Consider the following 13692-nt stretch of genomic DNA (forward strand, 5'->3'; position numbering starts at 1 on the left):
CATTACCCTTTCCTCCAACTCAGCAGGTGACTCTCCTTTAAGGCAGTGTTTTATAAAATTGGAAAAAAAAAACGAAGATCAACCATACAGCCCTGAATATTGCTCTAACACTCAGTCCAGAGACTGCAGAACAGATATGAAAAAAGACTGCATCTATAGCAAGAATAATAATCAAAAGAGGACAAGTGGATTAAAGGAATCCTAGACAACAAAGCAAACTCTTCCAGACTGATGGAGGAAAATTTGGACTAAAGAACTGGCAGGACTTAAAAAGTTCTGGAAATGTCCAAAATTGCACATGACACACGTAAAACACAAGAAAGAACTCCTAAGCAAACATCAAGGTGTCTCAAGAAAACATCAGACTAACAGACAGGCTACACTAACAGTACCCAATATTTTGCTGCTTACAGGAAACCCACCTCAAGGAAAAAGACAGACACTACTTCAGAGTGAAAAGCTGGAAAAAACATTTCCCAAGCAAATGATCTGAAGAAACAAGCTGGAGTAGCCATTCTAATATGGAAAAAATCGACTTCCAACCCAAAGTTATCAAAAAAGACAAGCAGGAGCACTTCATAATCATCAAATGTAAAATCTTCCAAGATGAACTCTCAATTCTGAATATCTATGCTCCAAATACAAGGGCAGCCACATTCATTAAAGAAACTTTAGTAAAGCTCAAAGCACACATTGCACCTCACACAATAATTATGGAAGACTTTAACACCCCACTCTCTCAATGGACAGATTCTGGAAACAGAAACTAAACAGGGACATAGTGAAACTAACAGAAGTTATTAAACAAATGAATTTAACAGATATCTACAGAACATTTTATCCTAAAACAAAAGGATATACCTCCTTCTCAGCACCTCATGGTACCTTCTCCAAAATTTACCATATAATTGGTCACAAAACAGACCTCAACAGATACAAAAATACTGAAATTATCCCATGTATCCTATCAGATCACCATGGACTAAGGCTGATCTTCAAAAACAACATAAATAATAGCAAGCCAACATTCATGTGGAAGCTGAACACTCTATTCGATGATAACTTGGACAAGGGAGAAAGAAAGAAAGAAATTAAAGACTTTTTAGAGTTTACTGAAAATGGAGCCACAACATACTCAAACTTATGGGACACAATGAAAGCATTCCTAAGAGGAAAACTCATAGCTATGAGTGCCTCCAAAAAGAAACTGAAGAGAACAAACACTAGCAGCTTGAAAGGACACCTGAAAGCTCTAGAACAAAAGGAAGCAAATACACCCAAGAGGAATAGACTGCAGGAAATAATCAAACATAGGACTGAAATCAATCAAGTGGAAGCAAAAAGAACTATTCAAAGAATCAACCAGACCAGGAGGTGGTTCTTTGAGAAAATCACCAAGATAGATAAACCCTTAGCCAGAATCCCTAGAGGGCATAGGGACAGTATCCTAATTAACAAAGTCAGAAATGAAAAGAGAGACATAACACAGAACCTGAGGAAATCCAAAACATCATCAGATCATACTACAAAAGCCTATACTCAACAAAACTGGAAAATCTGGATGAAATGGACAAATTTCTAGAAAGATACCAGGTACCAAAATTAAATCATGATCAGATAAATGATCTAAGCAGTCCTATATCCCCTAAAGAAATAGAAATAGTCATTAATACTCTCCCAAGCAATAAAGCCCAGCACCAGATGTGTTTAGTACAGAGTTCAATAAGACCTTCAAAGAAGACCTAATTCCAATTCTCCTCTAACTATTCCACAAAATAGAAACAGAAGGTTCTCTACCCAATTCATTCTATGAAGCCACAATTACTCTAATACCTAAGTCACACAAAGATCCAACAAAGAAAGAGAACTTCAGACCAATTTCCCTTATGCATATCGATGCAAAAACACTCAATTAAATCTTTGCAAACCGAATCCAAGAACACATCAAAACGATCATCCATGACCAAGTAGGCTTCATCCCAGGGATGCAGGGATAGGTTAACATATGGAAATCTATCAATGTAATCCACTATATAAACAAACTCAAAGACAAAAATCATATGATCATCTCATTAGATGCTGAGAAAGCACTTGACAAAATCCAACACCCATTCATGATAAAAGTCATGGAAAGATCAGGAATTCAAGGCCCATACCTAAACATAATAACAGCAATACACAGCAAACCAGTAGCCAACATCAAACTCAATGGTGAGAAACTCAAAGCAAAGCCACTAAAATCAGGGACTAGACAAGGCTTTTTCCCTACCTATTCAATATAGTACTTGATGTCCTAGCCAGAGCAATTAGACAACAAAAGGAGCTCAAGGGGATTGTCTTAGTCAGGGTTTCTATTCCTGCACAAATACCATGACCAAGAAGCAAGTTGGGGAGGAAAGGGTTTATTCGGCTTACACTTCCATACTGCTGTTCATCACCAAAGGAAGTCAGGACTGGAACTCAAGCAGGTCAGAAAGCAGGAGCTGATGCAGAGGCCATGGAGGGATGTTCTTTACAGCCCAGAGATGGTCCCACACAAAAAAGGCCTTTCCCCCTTGATCACTAAATGAGAAAATGCCTTACAGTTGGGTCTCATGGAGGCATTTCCTCAACTGAAGCTCCTTTCTCTGTGATAACTCCAGCTGTGTCAAATTGACACAAAACTATCCAGTACAGGGATACAAATTGGAAAGGAAGAAGTCAAAACATCACTATTTTCAGATGATATGATAATATATATAAGTGATCCTAAAAATTCCACCAGAGTACTCTTAAACCTGATAAACAGCTTCAGTGAATTAGCTCAGTATAAAATTAATGCAAACAAATCAGTGGCCTTTCTCTACACAAAGGATAAACAGGATGAGAAAGGAATTAGGGAAACAACACCCTTCACAATAGTTACAAAAAATATAAATTACCTTGGTGTGACTCTAACTAAAGAAGTGAAAGGTATATATGATAAAAACTTCAAGTCTCTGAAGAAAGAAATCAAAGAAGATCTCAGAAGATGGAAAGATCTCCCATGCGCATGGGTTGGCAGGATTAATATAGTAAAAGTGGCTATCCTGTCGAAAGCAATCTAGAGATTCAATGCAATCTCCATCAAAATTCCAACTCAATTCTCCACTGAGTTAGAAAGGCAATTTGCAAATTCATCTAGAATAACAAAAAACCTAGGATAGCAAAAAGTATTCTCAACAATAAAAGAAACTTTGGTGGAATCACCATGCTTGACCTCAAGATATACTACAGAGCAATTGTGATAAAAACTGCATGGTACTGGTACAGGGACAGACAGGTAGATCAATGGAATAGAATGGAAGACCCAGAAATGAACCCACACACCTATGGTCACTTGATCTTTGACAAGGGAGCTAAAACCATCCAGTGGAAAAAAGATAGCATTTTCAAGAAATGTTGCTGGCACAACTGGCGGTTATCATGTAGAAGAATGTGAATTGATCCATTCTATCTCCTTGTACAAAGCTCAAGACTAAGTGGACCAAGAAACTCCACATAAAACCAGAGACACTGAAACTTATAGAGGAGAAAGTGGGGAATACCCTCGAAGATATGGGCACAGGGGAAAAATTCCTGAACAGAACAGCCATGGCTGGTGCCGTAAGATCAAGAATCAACAAACGGAACCTCATATAATTGCAAGGCTTCTGTAAGACAAAAGACTCTCAATAAGACAAAAAGGCCACCAACGGATTGGGAAAGGATCTTTACCAATTCTAAATCTGATAGGGGACTAATATCCAATATATATAAAGAACTCAAGAAGATGGACTCCACAAAATAAAATACCCTCATTAAAAAGTGGGGTACAGGACTAAACAAAGAATTTTCAACTGAGGAATACCGAATGGCTGAGAAGCACCTGAAAAAATGTTCAGCATCCTTAATCATCAGGGAAATGCAAATCAAAACAAACCTGAGATTCCACTTCATACCAGTTAGAATAACTAAGATCAAAAATTCAGGTGACAGCAGATGCTGGCAAGGAAGTAGAGAAAGAGGAACACTCCTCCATTGTTAGTGAGATTGCAAGCTGTTACAACCACTCTGAATATCAGTCTGTTGTTTCCTCAGATTATTGGTCATAGTACTACTGGAAGATCCAGTAATACCACTCCTGGCATGTACCCAGTAGATGTTCCAACTTCTAATAAGGACACATGCTCCACTATGTTCATAGGAGCCTTATTTATAATAGCCAGAAGCTGGAAAGAACCCAGATGTCCCTCAACAGAGGAATGGATACAGAAAATGTGGTACATTTCCACAATGGAGTACTACACAGCAATTAAAAACAATGAATTTATGAAAGTCTTAGACAAATGGATGGATCTGGAGAATATCATCCTGAGTGAGGTAACCCAATCACAAAAGAAAACACATAATATGCACTCACTGATAAGTGGATATTAGCCCAGAAATTCAGAATACCCAAGATACAATTTGCAAAACACATGAAACTCAAGAAGAAGGAAGACCAAAGTGTGGATACTTCATTCCTCCTTAGAATGGGGAACAAAATACCCATGGAGGGAGTTACAGAGACAAAGGTCAAAGCTGGGATGGAAGAAAGGACTGTCCAGACACTGTCCTACCCAGGGATCCATCTCATATACAACCACCAAACCCAGACTCTATTGCATATGCCAGCAAGATTTTGCTGACAAGACCCTGATATACCTGTCTCTTGTGAGGCTATGCCAGTGCCAGGCAAATACAGAAGTGAATGCTCACAGTCATCTATTGGTAGGAACTGAAGGAGCTAGAGAAAGTACCCAAAGAATAAAGGGGTCTGCAACCCTATAGGAGAATCAACAATATTAACTAACGAGTATCTCCCAGAACTGTGTCTCTAGTTGCATATGTAGCAGAGGATGGCCTAGTTGCCCATCAGTGGGAGGAGAGGCCCTTGGTCTTTCGAAGATCATATGCCCCAATACAGGGGAATGCCTGGTCCAGGAAGCAGAAGTGGGTGGGATAGGGAGTAGGGTGGGGGGAATGGTATAAGGGACTTTCAGGATAGCATTTGAAATGCAAGTGAAGAAACTATCTAATTAAAAAATACATCAAGGAGATATGCTGGAAAAATACTATAATTTCAGCATCATTCAAAAAACTATTATATATTCTTTTGTGTAGGGGACATCCCTCCCTACATCTACTTAATCTAGTTATGTGCTCTTTGGCTAAATAGTTTTGACTGAATGCCCAGGATCATGATAATAACAAAGATGAAAGTTTTACAGAAAGGCCTACCTAGGGGCTACTTTTTGTGCTCTACTTCTCCTTAAATGCTAGAGACTAATGGAAACAAAGAGACACCACAGGTATGCATGCCTGGAGCCTTTTCTCCTGGGTAAATCCATTTCCTATTACATGTATACTAACTATCATGTAGGCATAACACCTGCTATCTTTACTGTGAACTAATTTGGAAGAAGGGCCTTGGTAAACATGATCAAGATTAAGTCAGATGGAAATATGGTAGACCCTAATATAACTGTAGGGTTCTCATATAAAGAGGAACTATGGACTGTGGACACAAAGGTGTTTTCACTCATGGAGGAAAAGAACACAGGTGAAGGAAGCAGTAGTCAGGAGACATTTAGACATAAGCCAAGGAACATCTACTTCCACCAACAACTGTGAGAACTGAGAAAGAGGTGAGAAATGATCCTTGCCTAAAAATAATACCATAATTAGCAAAGAAGCTAAAGATGTATCAGTTGCAAACTACAACACTTTGTTGAAAGAGGACAGATATGAATACTATATGAAGGCATAGCATAGCATATTTGAAATCATATTAAAATATTTACTTGTCCACAGTGATTTCTAGATCGATCGTAGTCCTTATTAAATCTCAGAAACTTTTTTAATAAAGTTGATGGGTACTCCTAAAATTTAGATCTATAAAAGTAGTCAACATAATCTTAAGAAAAAACAAACCTGGAGACTGCATACTACCAAACTTCATAGCATGTAAGAAAGGCTACATTCTAGATGAGAGAAAAATGTTGGTAAATCATGTATCTCATAAAGAATTAATATTCAAAACATATAAGTAAGCCCCTTGATAACAAAATATATGAAAAACTAACTTGCTCATTAGTGGACAAATGATTTGAATAGCAATTTCTTCAAAGAAGACATGCAAATAAAGGAATTGAATAGACTTCTTCAAGGTAGACATGCAAAGGACAAGAATATAAAAGAATTCTCAATTTCATTTATCATCAGGAAAATCCAAATCAAAACCACAATGAGATACTACCTCATATCTGTTACTATAGCAATTATCAGGTAAAAACAGACAACATTGAGTTATGGAGCTCACTGGAGTACTTGTATGATATTGGTGGGAATGTGAAATGGGGTATTATTGAAAAACCAGTGTGAAGTTTTCTTAGAAATTAGAGACAGGACTATTATAGATCCATCATTTCCAATGCTGGGTATTTATCCTGGACTTTTATGTGTAAGGTCAAACATATAGTTTGTCTCCCCTGCTCGCCACGAGATGAAAAAAAAAAATGGATCTTGATGGAAAGATAACTACATAAAGAAAATATGATATATGTATACTGTGTAGTCTTATACTTACAAAAGGAAATCCTACCCAGTATTGTAATGCTGAAGAAACTTGAGAACTTTGTGATGAATGATATGTGCAGTCCATTGTTAGCATTCTTTCCCTGGAGGAGATATAAAAAATGTCTACGCATTCCTCTTAAATTTTTAACAACAAATCAAAACACAATTATCACCACAATTCACCCTGGGTAACAAATGAGTTTATTGGTCTTACTTGCAGATCTTGAGTAAGGGGTTAGTTAGCAACAGATACATGGTGACCCAAAGTAGCTACACTGGAAAGACTTCACTCAGCATGGATAATGGTTTTCTCATAGCCAGATAGATCGAACCCCTCTCCTATAGCCTGTATATACTAGTCCCTTCCTGAGACCTGAGGCAATGTGAAATTAGGGCATAACTACCTAAAAATGGCTGAGAAAAATGGCTAGAAACTTGAGTGAGAGTCCAATGACAGGATTCTCACTCTGTCCCTTTCCAGGAAGGAATGTCAATAGCTAACAGGCCTAATCCTCATAGTCTCTAAAAAATACACTGTTGATTCCATGACAGTGGTAGCAGTTTGGCTTGGAGGATAACACCTATTACAGTCATATGAGGAAAAACATTGCTTGCATCTACTTTGGGGAAGAATTAAAAGTAGTAAACAAAATAGAAACAACAAATAGGATAGTCACTGCCAGAGTCTGAGAGGAGGGGAGCAGACATAAGAATTGATGGGTGGGTAAGAGTTTCAGTTTCACAAGATGAAAAAATTCTATTCAGCTGTGCATTAACATGCATTTAGTTAAACCTTAAAATCTAGTAGATTCCATATTCAATGCTTTTTAATATAATAGAAAAATGAGAAGAAAATAAAACTTCCATAGATATTTAACAGGGGCATGACTCCATTGACACTGTAATTTCAGACACTGATGCTCCAAAGATGTGAAAGAATAAATTTTTGCTGTTTTATAACTCAAGTTGTAATCATTTGTTATAACCACTCTACCATGGCTTCCCATTCCAGGGAGGCAAGCATAAAGATAAAGACCAAGATCAATAAATGAAATAATGATTCCCCAAAGAATTATAAGGAAGTGAAAAGAAAATGTAAGAATACATTCAAATGAAGGAAAACAAAATGTTTTCTCATGCATAAAGATGTACAGGAAATAAAAGAATCTTAAAAAGAGAAGGGCAATGCAGGGGTGCTCTCACTCCTAAGCCCAGAGGTGAGATCACAATTTTCACTCCAATAACTGTCCAAAGAGGGACCCACCAGGGCTGCACAGGGCACAGGAACAGCAGAGTAGATGGGGTACAGGATCCTTCCGGTCTTCATCTCTGCCCCTGAGTTAAGGTTGTCCCACAGACCTCCACACACCAATCCCTCCCAGGATAGAGATCATCTTGCTAGGAGAGCTAACATACCTAAAACCACTGGCTCACAGGCACAAAGGAGGGACAAGCTCCAGTCAAAGAAAGCAAAACCAACTAACACCAGAGGTAACTAGATGGAAAGAGGCAAGCACAAGAACCTAAGCAACAGAAACCAAAGCTACTTGGAATCATCAGAACCCAGTTCTCCTACCACAACAACTCATGCATATATACCCCAACACAAACGAAATTCAGATTTAAAATCACATCTCATGATGATGATAGAGAACTTAAGGACATAAATAACTCCTTTAAAGAAACACAGAACACAGGTAAACAAGTGGAAGCCCTTAAAGAAGGAACACAAAAATCCCTTAAAGATATAAAGGAAAACACAATCAAATGGATGAATAAATTGAACAAAAACCATCCAGGATCTAAAAATGAAAACAGAAACAATAAAAAAAAAATCACAAATGGAGACAACCCTGGAGAAAGAAAACCTTCTAGAAAAGAGATCAGGAGTCATAAACATAAGCATCACCAACAGAATACAAGAGATAGAAAAGAAAACCAAAAGAAAAAGATGCCCATAAACATAGAAGAGGCCTACAGAACTCCAAATATATTGGACTAGAAAGAAATTCTTGACCTTGCAAGCAAACTCGGTGGACCATATCACAGTCCCCAGAGGACTCTCCACACTCCAGGCACCCTAACACACCCAGGGACTTAGGATCACTGATGAGTAGAATACAACATCTGTTGTAACACCACCGGGAGTGCCTGGGACCAGCAGGAGCATGGACACAGGAACCCTGCCTGAGCAGTGGCTCAGGTTTCTTCCAGTCTGCACTAGTCTACCTTGGTTTTGAACTCAGCAAATAGTCCCACGGCCCCCAGAGGAGGTACTACTTCCAGGCGTTCTAACATGCCCAGGATCTCAGGATTCCAGGATACTAGGAGCTTGGTCACACCACTATCTCATGGTCTTAGAGGAAGCTTGATTGCCAAGAACTCTGACACACCCAGAATCTCAGGATATCAGGATCCTGGAATCACAGGATCACAGAGAAAGCTGAACTCTGAGGAGTTCTGAGTCAGATGGGATTACAGGAAGGACAGACTCCCATCAGAAATAGAAAAAGCAGGGAGCACTTGAGATAATCAGATGGCAGGAGGCATGCACAAGAACAAAAGCAACATATAAAGAACTCAAGAAGGTGTTGCTTTTGTTCTTATGCATGCCTCCCGCCATCTGATTATCTCAGGTGCTCCCTGCTTTCCCTATTTCTGATGGGAGCCTGTCCTTCCTGTAATCCCAGCTGACTCAGAACTCCTCAGAGTCCAGGATATAGCTGTCTCTTGTGAGACTATGCTGGGGCCTAGCAAACACAGAAGTGAATGCTCACAGTCAGCTATTGGATGGATCACAGGGCCCCCAATGGAGGAGCTAGAGAAAGTACCCAAGGAGCTGGGGGGATCTGCAACCCTATAGGTGGAACAACAATATGAACTAACCAGTACCCCCCGGAGCTCGTGTCTCTAGCTGCATAGGTATCAGAAGATAGCCTAGTCCGCCATCAGTGGAAAGAGAGGCCCATTGGTTGTGCAAACTTTATATGCCTCAGTACAGGGGAATGCCAGGGCCAAGAAGTGGGAGTGGGTGGGGGGGGGTGACTTTTGGGATAGCATTGGAAATGTGAATGAAATAAATACCTAATTAAAAAAAACTAAAAAATAAAAAAAAAGAACAAAAGCAACAGAAACCAAGGTTACTTCGCATCCAATTACAGAACCCAATTCTCCCACCATAGCAAGTCCTGGATATACCATCACACCAGAAAAGCAAGATATTGATCTAAAGTCACTTCTCACAATGATGATGGAGGACTTTAAAAAGGACATAAATAACTCCCTTAAAGAAATACAGGAGAACACAGGTAAACAGGTAGAAGCTCTTAAAGAGGAAACACAAAAATCCCCTAAATAATTACAGGAAAACACATCCAAACAGGTGAAAGAATTGAACAAAAACATCAAAGATCTAAAAATGGAAGTAGAAACAATAAAGAAATCACAAAGGGAGACAAATCTGGAAATAGAAAACCTAGGAAAGAAGTCAGGAGCCATGGATGCAAGCATCACCAATAGAATACAAGACATAGCCAAGAGAACCCCAGGTGCAAGAGATACCAAAGAAAACATTGACACAACTGTTGTGGACAGCCCTGGGGATAATTATATTTGATGTTCATTCCTTTATCCTGTGAGTGGCTGTGAACAAGGAATGAGTCAGCACTCAGGTGATTTCCTATAAACTTGCTTCCCAACCTAATTTGTAAAATAAAGGAGAACTGATTATTGGGCAGATAAAAGGGACTGTGGAGTGGAAGGTGTGGAGAAGGAAGAAGGAGAAAATGGAAGAGGAAGAGAATGCAGAGGAGGAGGAAGAGGAAGAAGAAAAGTGGAGCAGAAGCACATGGCCTGGAGAAACCACAAGTTCTAAGGGGTCTCATAGGTGGAGAAGATGGTAGTGTAGCGATAGATCTGCCCAATCTAAGTGCACAGTGTTTATTCATATTAATTGAGTTGTGTTTTCATTGCTGGGGCTTATTTTGGGATAGAGAGATTTACCGAAACACATAACAGTCAAACAAAATGTAAAGTGCAAAAAGGTCCTAAACCAAAACATTAAGGAAATCCAGGACACAATGAGAAGACCAAACCTAAGGATAATAGGTTTAGATGAGAAGGAAGATACCCAATTTAAAGGGACAGAAAATATCTTCAACAAAATTATAGAAGAAACTTCCCAAACCTAAGGAAAGAGATGCCCATGAACATACCAGAAGACAACAAAACTCCAAATAATTCAAATAATTGGAAACAGAAAAGAAATTCCTCCTGTCACATAAAAATCAAAACACCAAGTACACAAAACAAATAAAGATTATTAAAAACAGTAAGAGAAAAAAGGTCAAGTACATATAAAGGCAAACCTACCAGAATTACACCTGACTTCTCTCCAGAGACTATGAAAGCCAGAAGATCCTGAGCAGATGTCAAACAGGCCCTAAGAGAAAACAAATGCCAGCCCAGGCTATTATATCCAGCAAAACTCTCAATTACCATAGATGGAGAAACCAAAATATCCCAGGAGAAAATCAAATTTATACAGTATCTTTCCAAAAATCCAGCCCTTCAAAGAATAATAAATGGAACAATCCAACACAAGGAGGGAAACTACACCCAAGAAAAAGCAAGAAAAGAATCTTTCAACAAACCTAAGAGAAAATAGCCACATGAACAAAATTCCAGCTCTAACAAAAACAAACAAACAAACAAACAAAAAAATTTTCCTGAATATCTCTTAATATCAATAGACTCAATTCCCCAATAAAAAGACATAGACTAACAGGCTGAATAGATAAACAAGACTCAGCAATTTTGCTGAGGAAACCCCCCTCAGTGACAAAGATAGACACTACCTCAGAGTAAAAGGCAGGGAAAAAAAAATTGCAATTAAATGGTCCCAAATAACCATTCTAATATGGATTAAAGTCAACTTTCAACCTAAAGATTTCAAAAAAATAAGGAGAGACACTTCACACTCATCAAAGGTAAAATTTACCAAGATGAAATCTCAATTCTGAACATCTATGCCCCAATTGCAAGAGTATTCACATTCATTAAAGAAATTTTAGTAAAGCTCAAAGCACACATTGGACCACACACAATAATAGTGGGAGATTACAACACCCCATTGTCATCAATGGACAGATCATGGCAAGAGAAACTGAACAGAGACACACTGAAACTAACAGAAGTTATGAAACAAATGGATTTAACTGATATCTATGGAACATTTTATCCAAAAACAAAAGGATATACCTCCTTCTCATCACCTCACTGGTCACAAAACAGACCTCAACAGATACAAAAATATTGAAATTATCTCATGCATCCTATCAAATCACCACAGACTAAGGCTGATATTCAATAACAATATAAATAATAAAAGGCCACATACACGTGGAAGCTGAACAACATTCTACTCAATGATAACTTGGTCATGGAAGAAATAAAGAAAGAAATTAAAGTCTTTTTAGAATTTAATGAAAATGAAGCTTCAATATACCCAAACTTATGGAAGGCATTGAAAACAGTCCTAAGAGGAAAACTCATAGCTTAGAGTGTCTCCAAAAAGAAACTGAAGAGAACATACACTAGCAGCTTGAAAGGACACCTGAAAGCTCTAGAACAAAAAAAAAAAAAAGCAAATTCACCAAAAAGGAGAAGACTGCAGGAAATAATTCAAATCAGGGCTAAAATCAACCAAGTGGAAGCAAAAAGAACTTTACAAAGAATCAACCAAACCAGGAGCTTGTTCTTTGAGAAAATCAACAAGATAGATAAACCCTTAGCCAGAATCACTAGAGGGCACAGGGACAGTATCCTAATTAACAAAATTAGAAATTAAAAAGGAGACATAACAACAGAATCTGAGGGAATCCAAAAAAAACATCAGATCTTACTACAAAAGGCTTTACTTAACAAAACTGGAAAACCTGAATGAAATAGACAATTTCCTAGACAGATACCAGGTACCAGAGTTAAATCAGGATCAGATTAATGATTTAAACAATCCCAAAGAAATAAAAATGTCATTTATAGTCTCCCTCTAAAAACAGCCCAGAACCAAATGGGTTTAGTTCAGAGTTCTAGAAAACCTTCAAAGAATACCTAATATCAATGCTCCTCAAACTATTCCACAAAATAGAAACAGAAGGTACTCTACCCAATTCAATCTATGAAGCCACAATTACTCTGATACCTAAACTATGCAAAGACCCAACAAAGAAATAGAATTTCAGACCCATTTCCCTTGTGAATATCGATGCAAAACTACTGAATAAAATTATCAAAAACAGAATCCAAGAACACATCAAAATAATCATCCAACATGATCAAGTAGGCTTCATCCCAGAGATGCAGTGATGGATCAATAAACAGAAATCCATCAACGTGAACCACTATATAAATGTTGGGAGCTATTAAGACAACACAATTGTCCTGATCTCTGAATTGGGCCTCTCCCCCCCGAGAAGAAAAGGGGGTCAAAAGCGGGCCACCAACGCACCACTCTGTGAACCACCACAGAATGTTCCAGCCCTAAGTCAGCGCCAGATGTCCTGACCACAAGATGTACCCTGATACCACCAAGTTCCTGCTTCCCTGTGTAGTTGCCAAAAGAAAAATTTCCACTCCCCCATTCCTCCTTCTGAGAAGTACTTCCCCTTTTGCTTGAGCATTTAAGCCTTGAGCCTTGCTGAATACAGTGACACCTTGATGCTACTCGGACTGCTTCCCATGTCGTTCCTGCACTTGGTGTCGGTCTTTCTCTCCCCCCATTTGGTTCTTAGGAGAAGGTCCCCTCAAGACCCTCGAATAACTGGAACTGCTGGACAGGTCATATAAATAAACTCAAAGAACCACATGAAAAAGCATTTGACAAAATTCAACATCCCTTCATGTTAGAAGTCTTGAAAAGATCAGGAATTCAAGGCCCATACCTAAACATAGTAAAATCAATATACAGCAAACCAGAATCTAACATCCAACGGAAAGAAACTTGAAGCAATCCCACTAAAATCAGGGATAGGCAAGGCTGACCACTCTCTCCTTACCTATTCAATATAGTGCTAG

At 38.5% G+C, this 13692-nt stretch overlaps 1 long non-coding RNA gene across 1 annotated transcript in view; it reads right to left on the reverse strand.

Moving 5' to 3' along the window:
* Positions 1-6670: 6670 nt before the first annotated feature.
* The window catches only part of LOC147002381 (uncharacterized), an 89222-nt gene continuing 82200 nt past the window's right edge, over positions 6671-13692 (reverse strand). The window contains exon 3 of the long non-coding RNA XR_015048723.1: positions 6671-6719. This is a non-coding gene — a long non-coding RNA (uncharacterized LOC147002381). The remainder of the gene's footprint in view (positions 6720-13692) is intronic.

Source organism: Mus caroli, unplaced genomic scaffold, assembly GCF_978045245.1.
Source record: "Mus caroli unplaced genomic scaffold, Mus_caroli_1 scaffold_10, whole genome shotgun sequence".
In the NCBI taxonomy this organism is placed as follows: domain Eukaryota; kingdom Metazoa; phylum Chordata; class Mammalia; order Rodentia; family Muridae; genus Mus; species Mus caroli.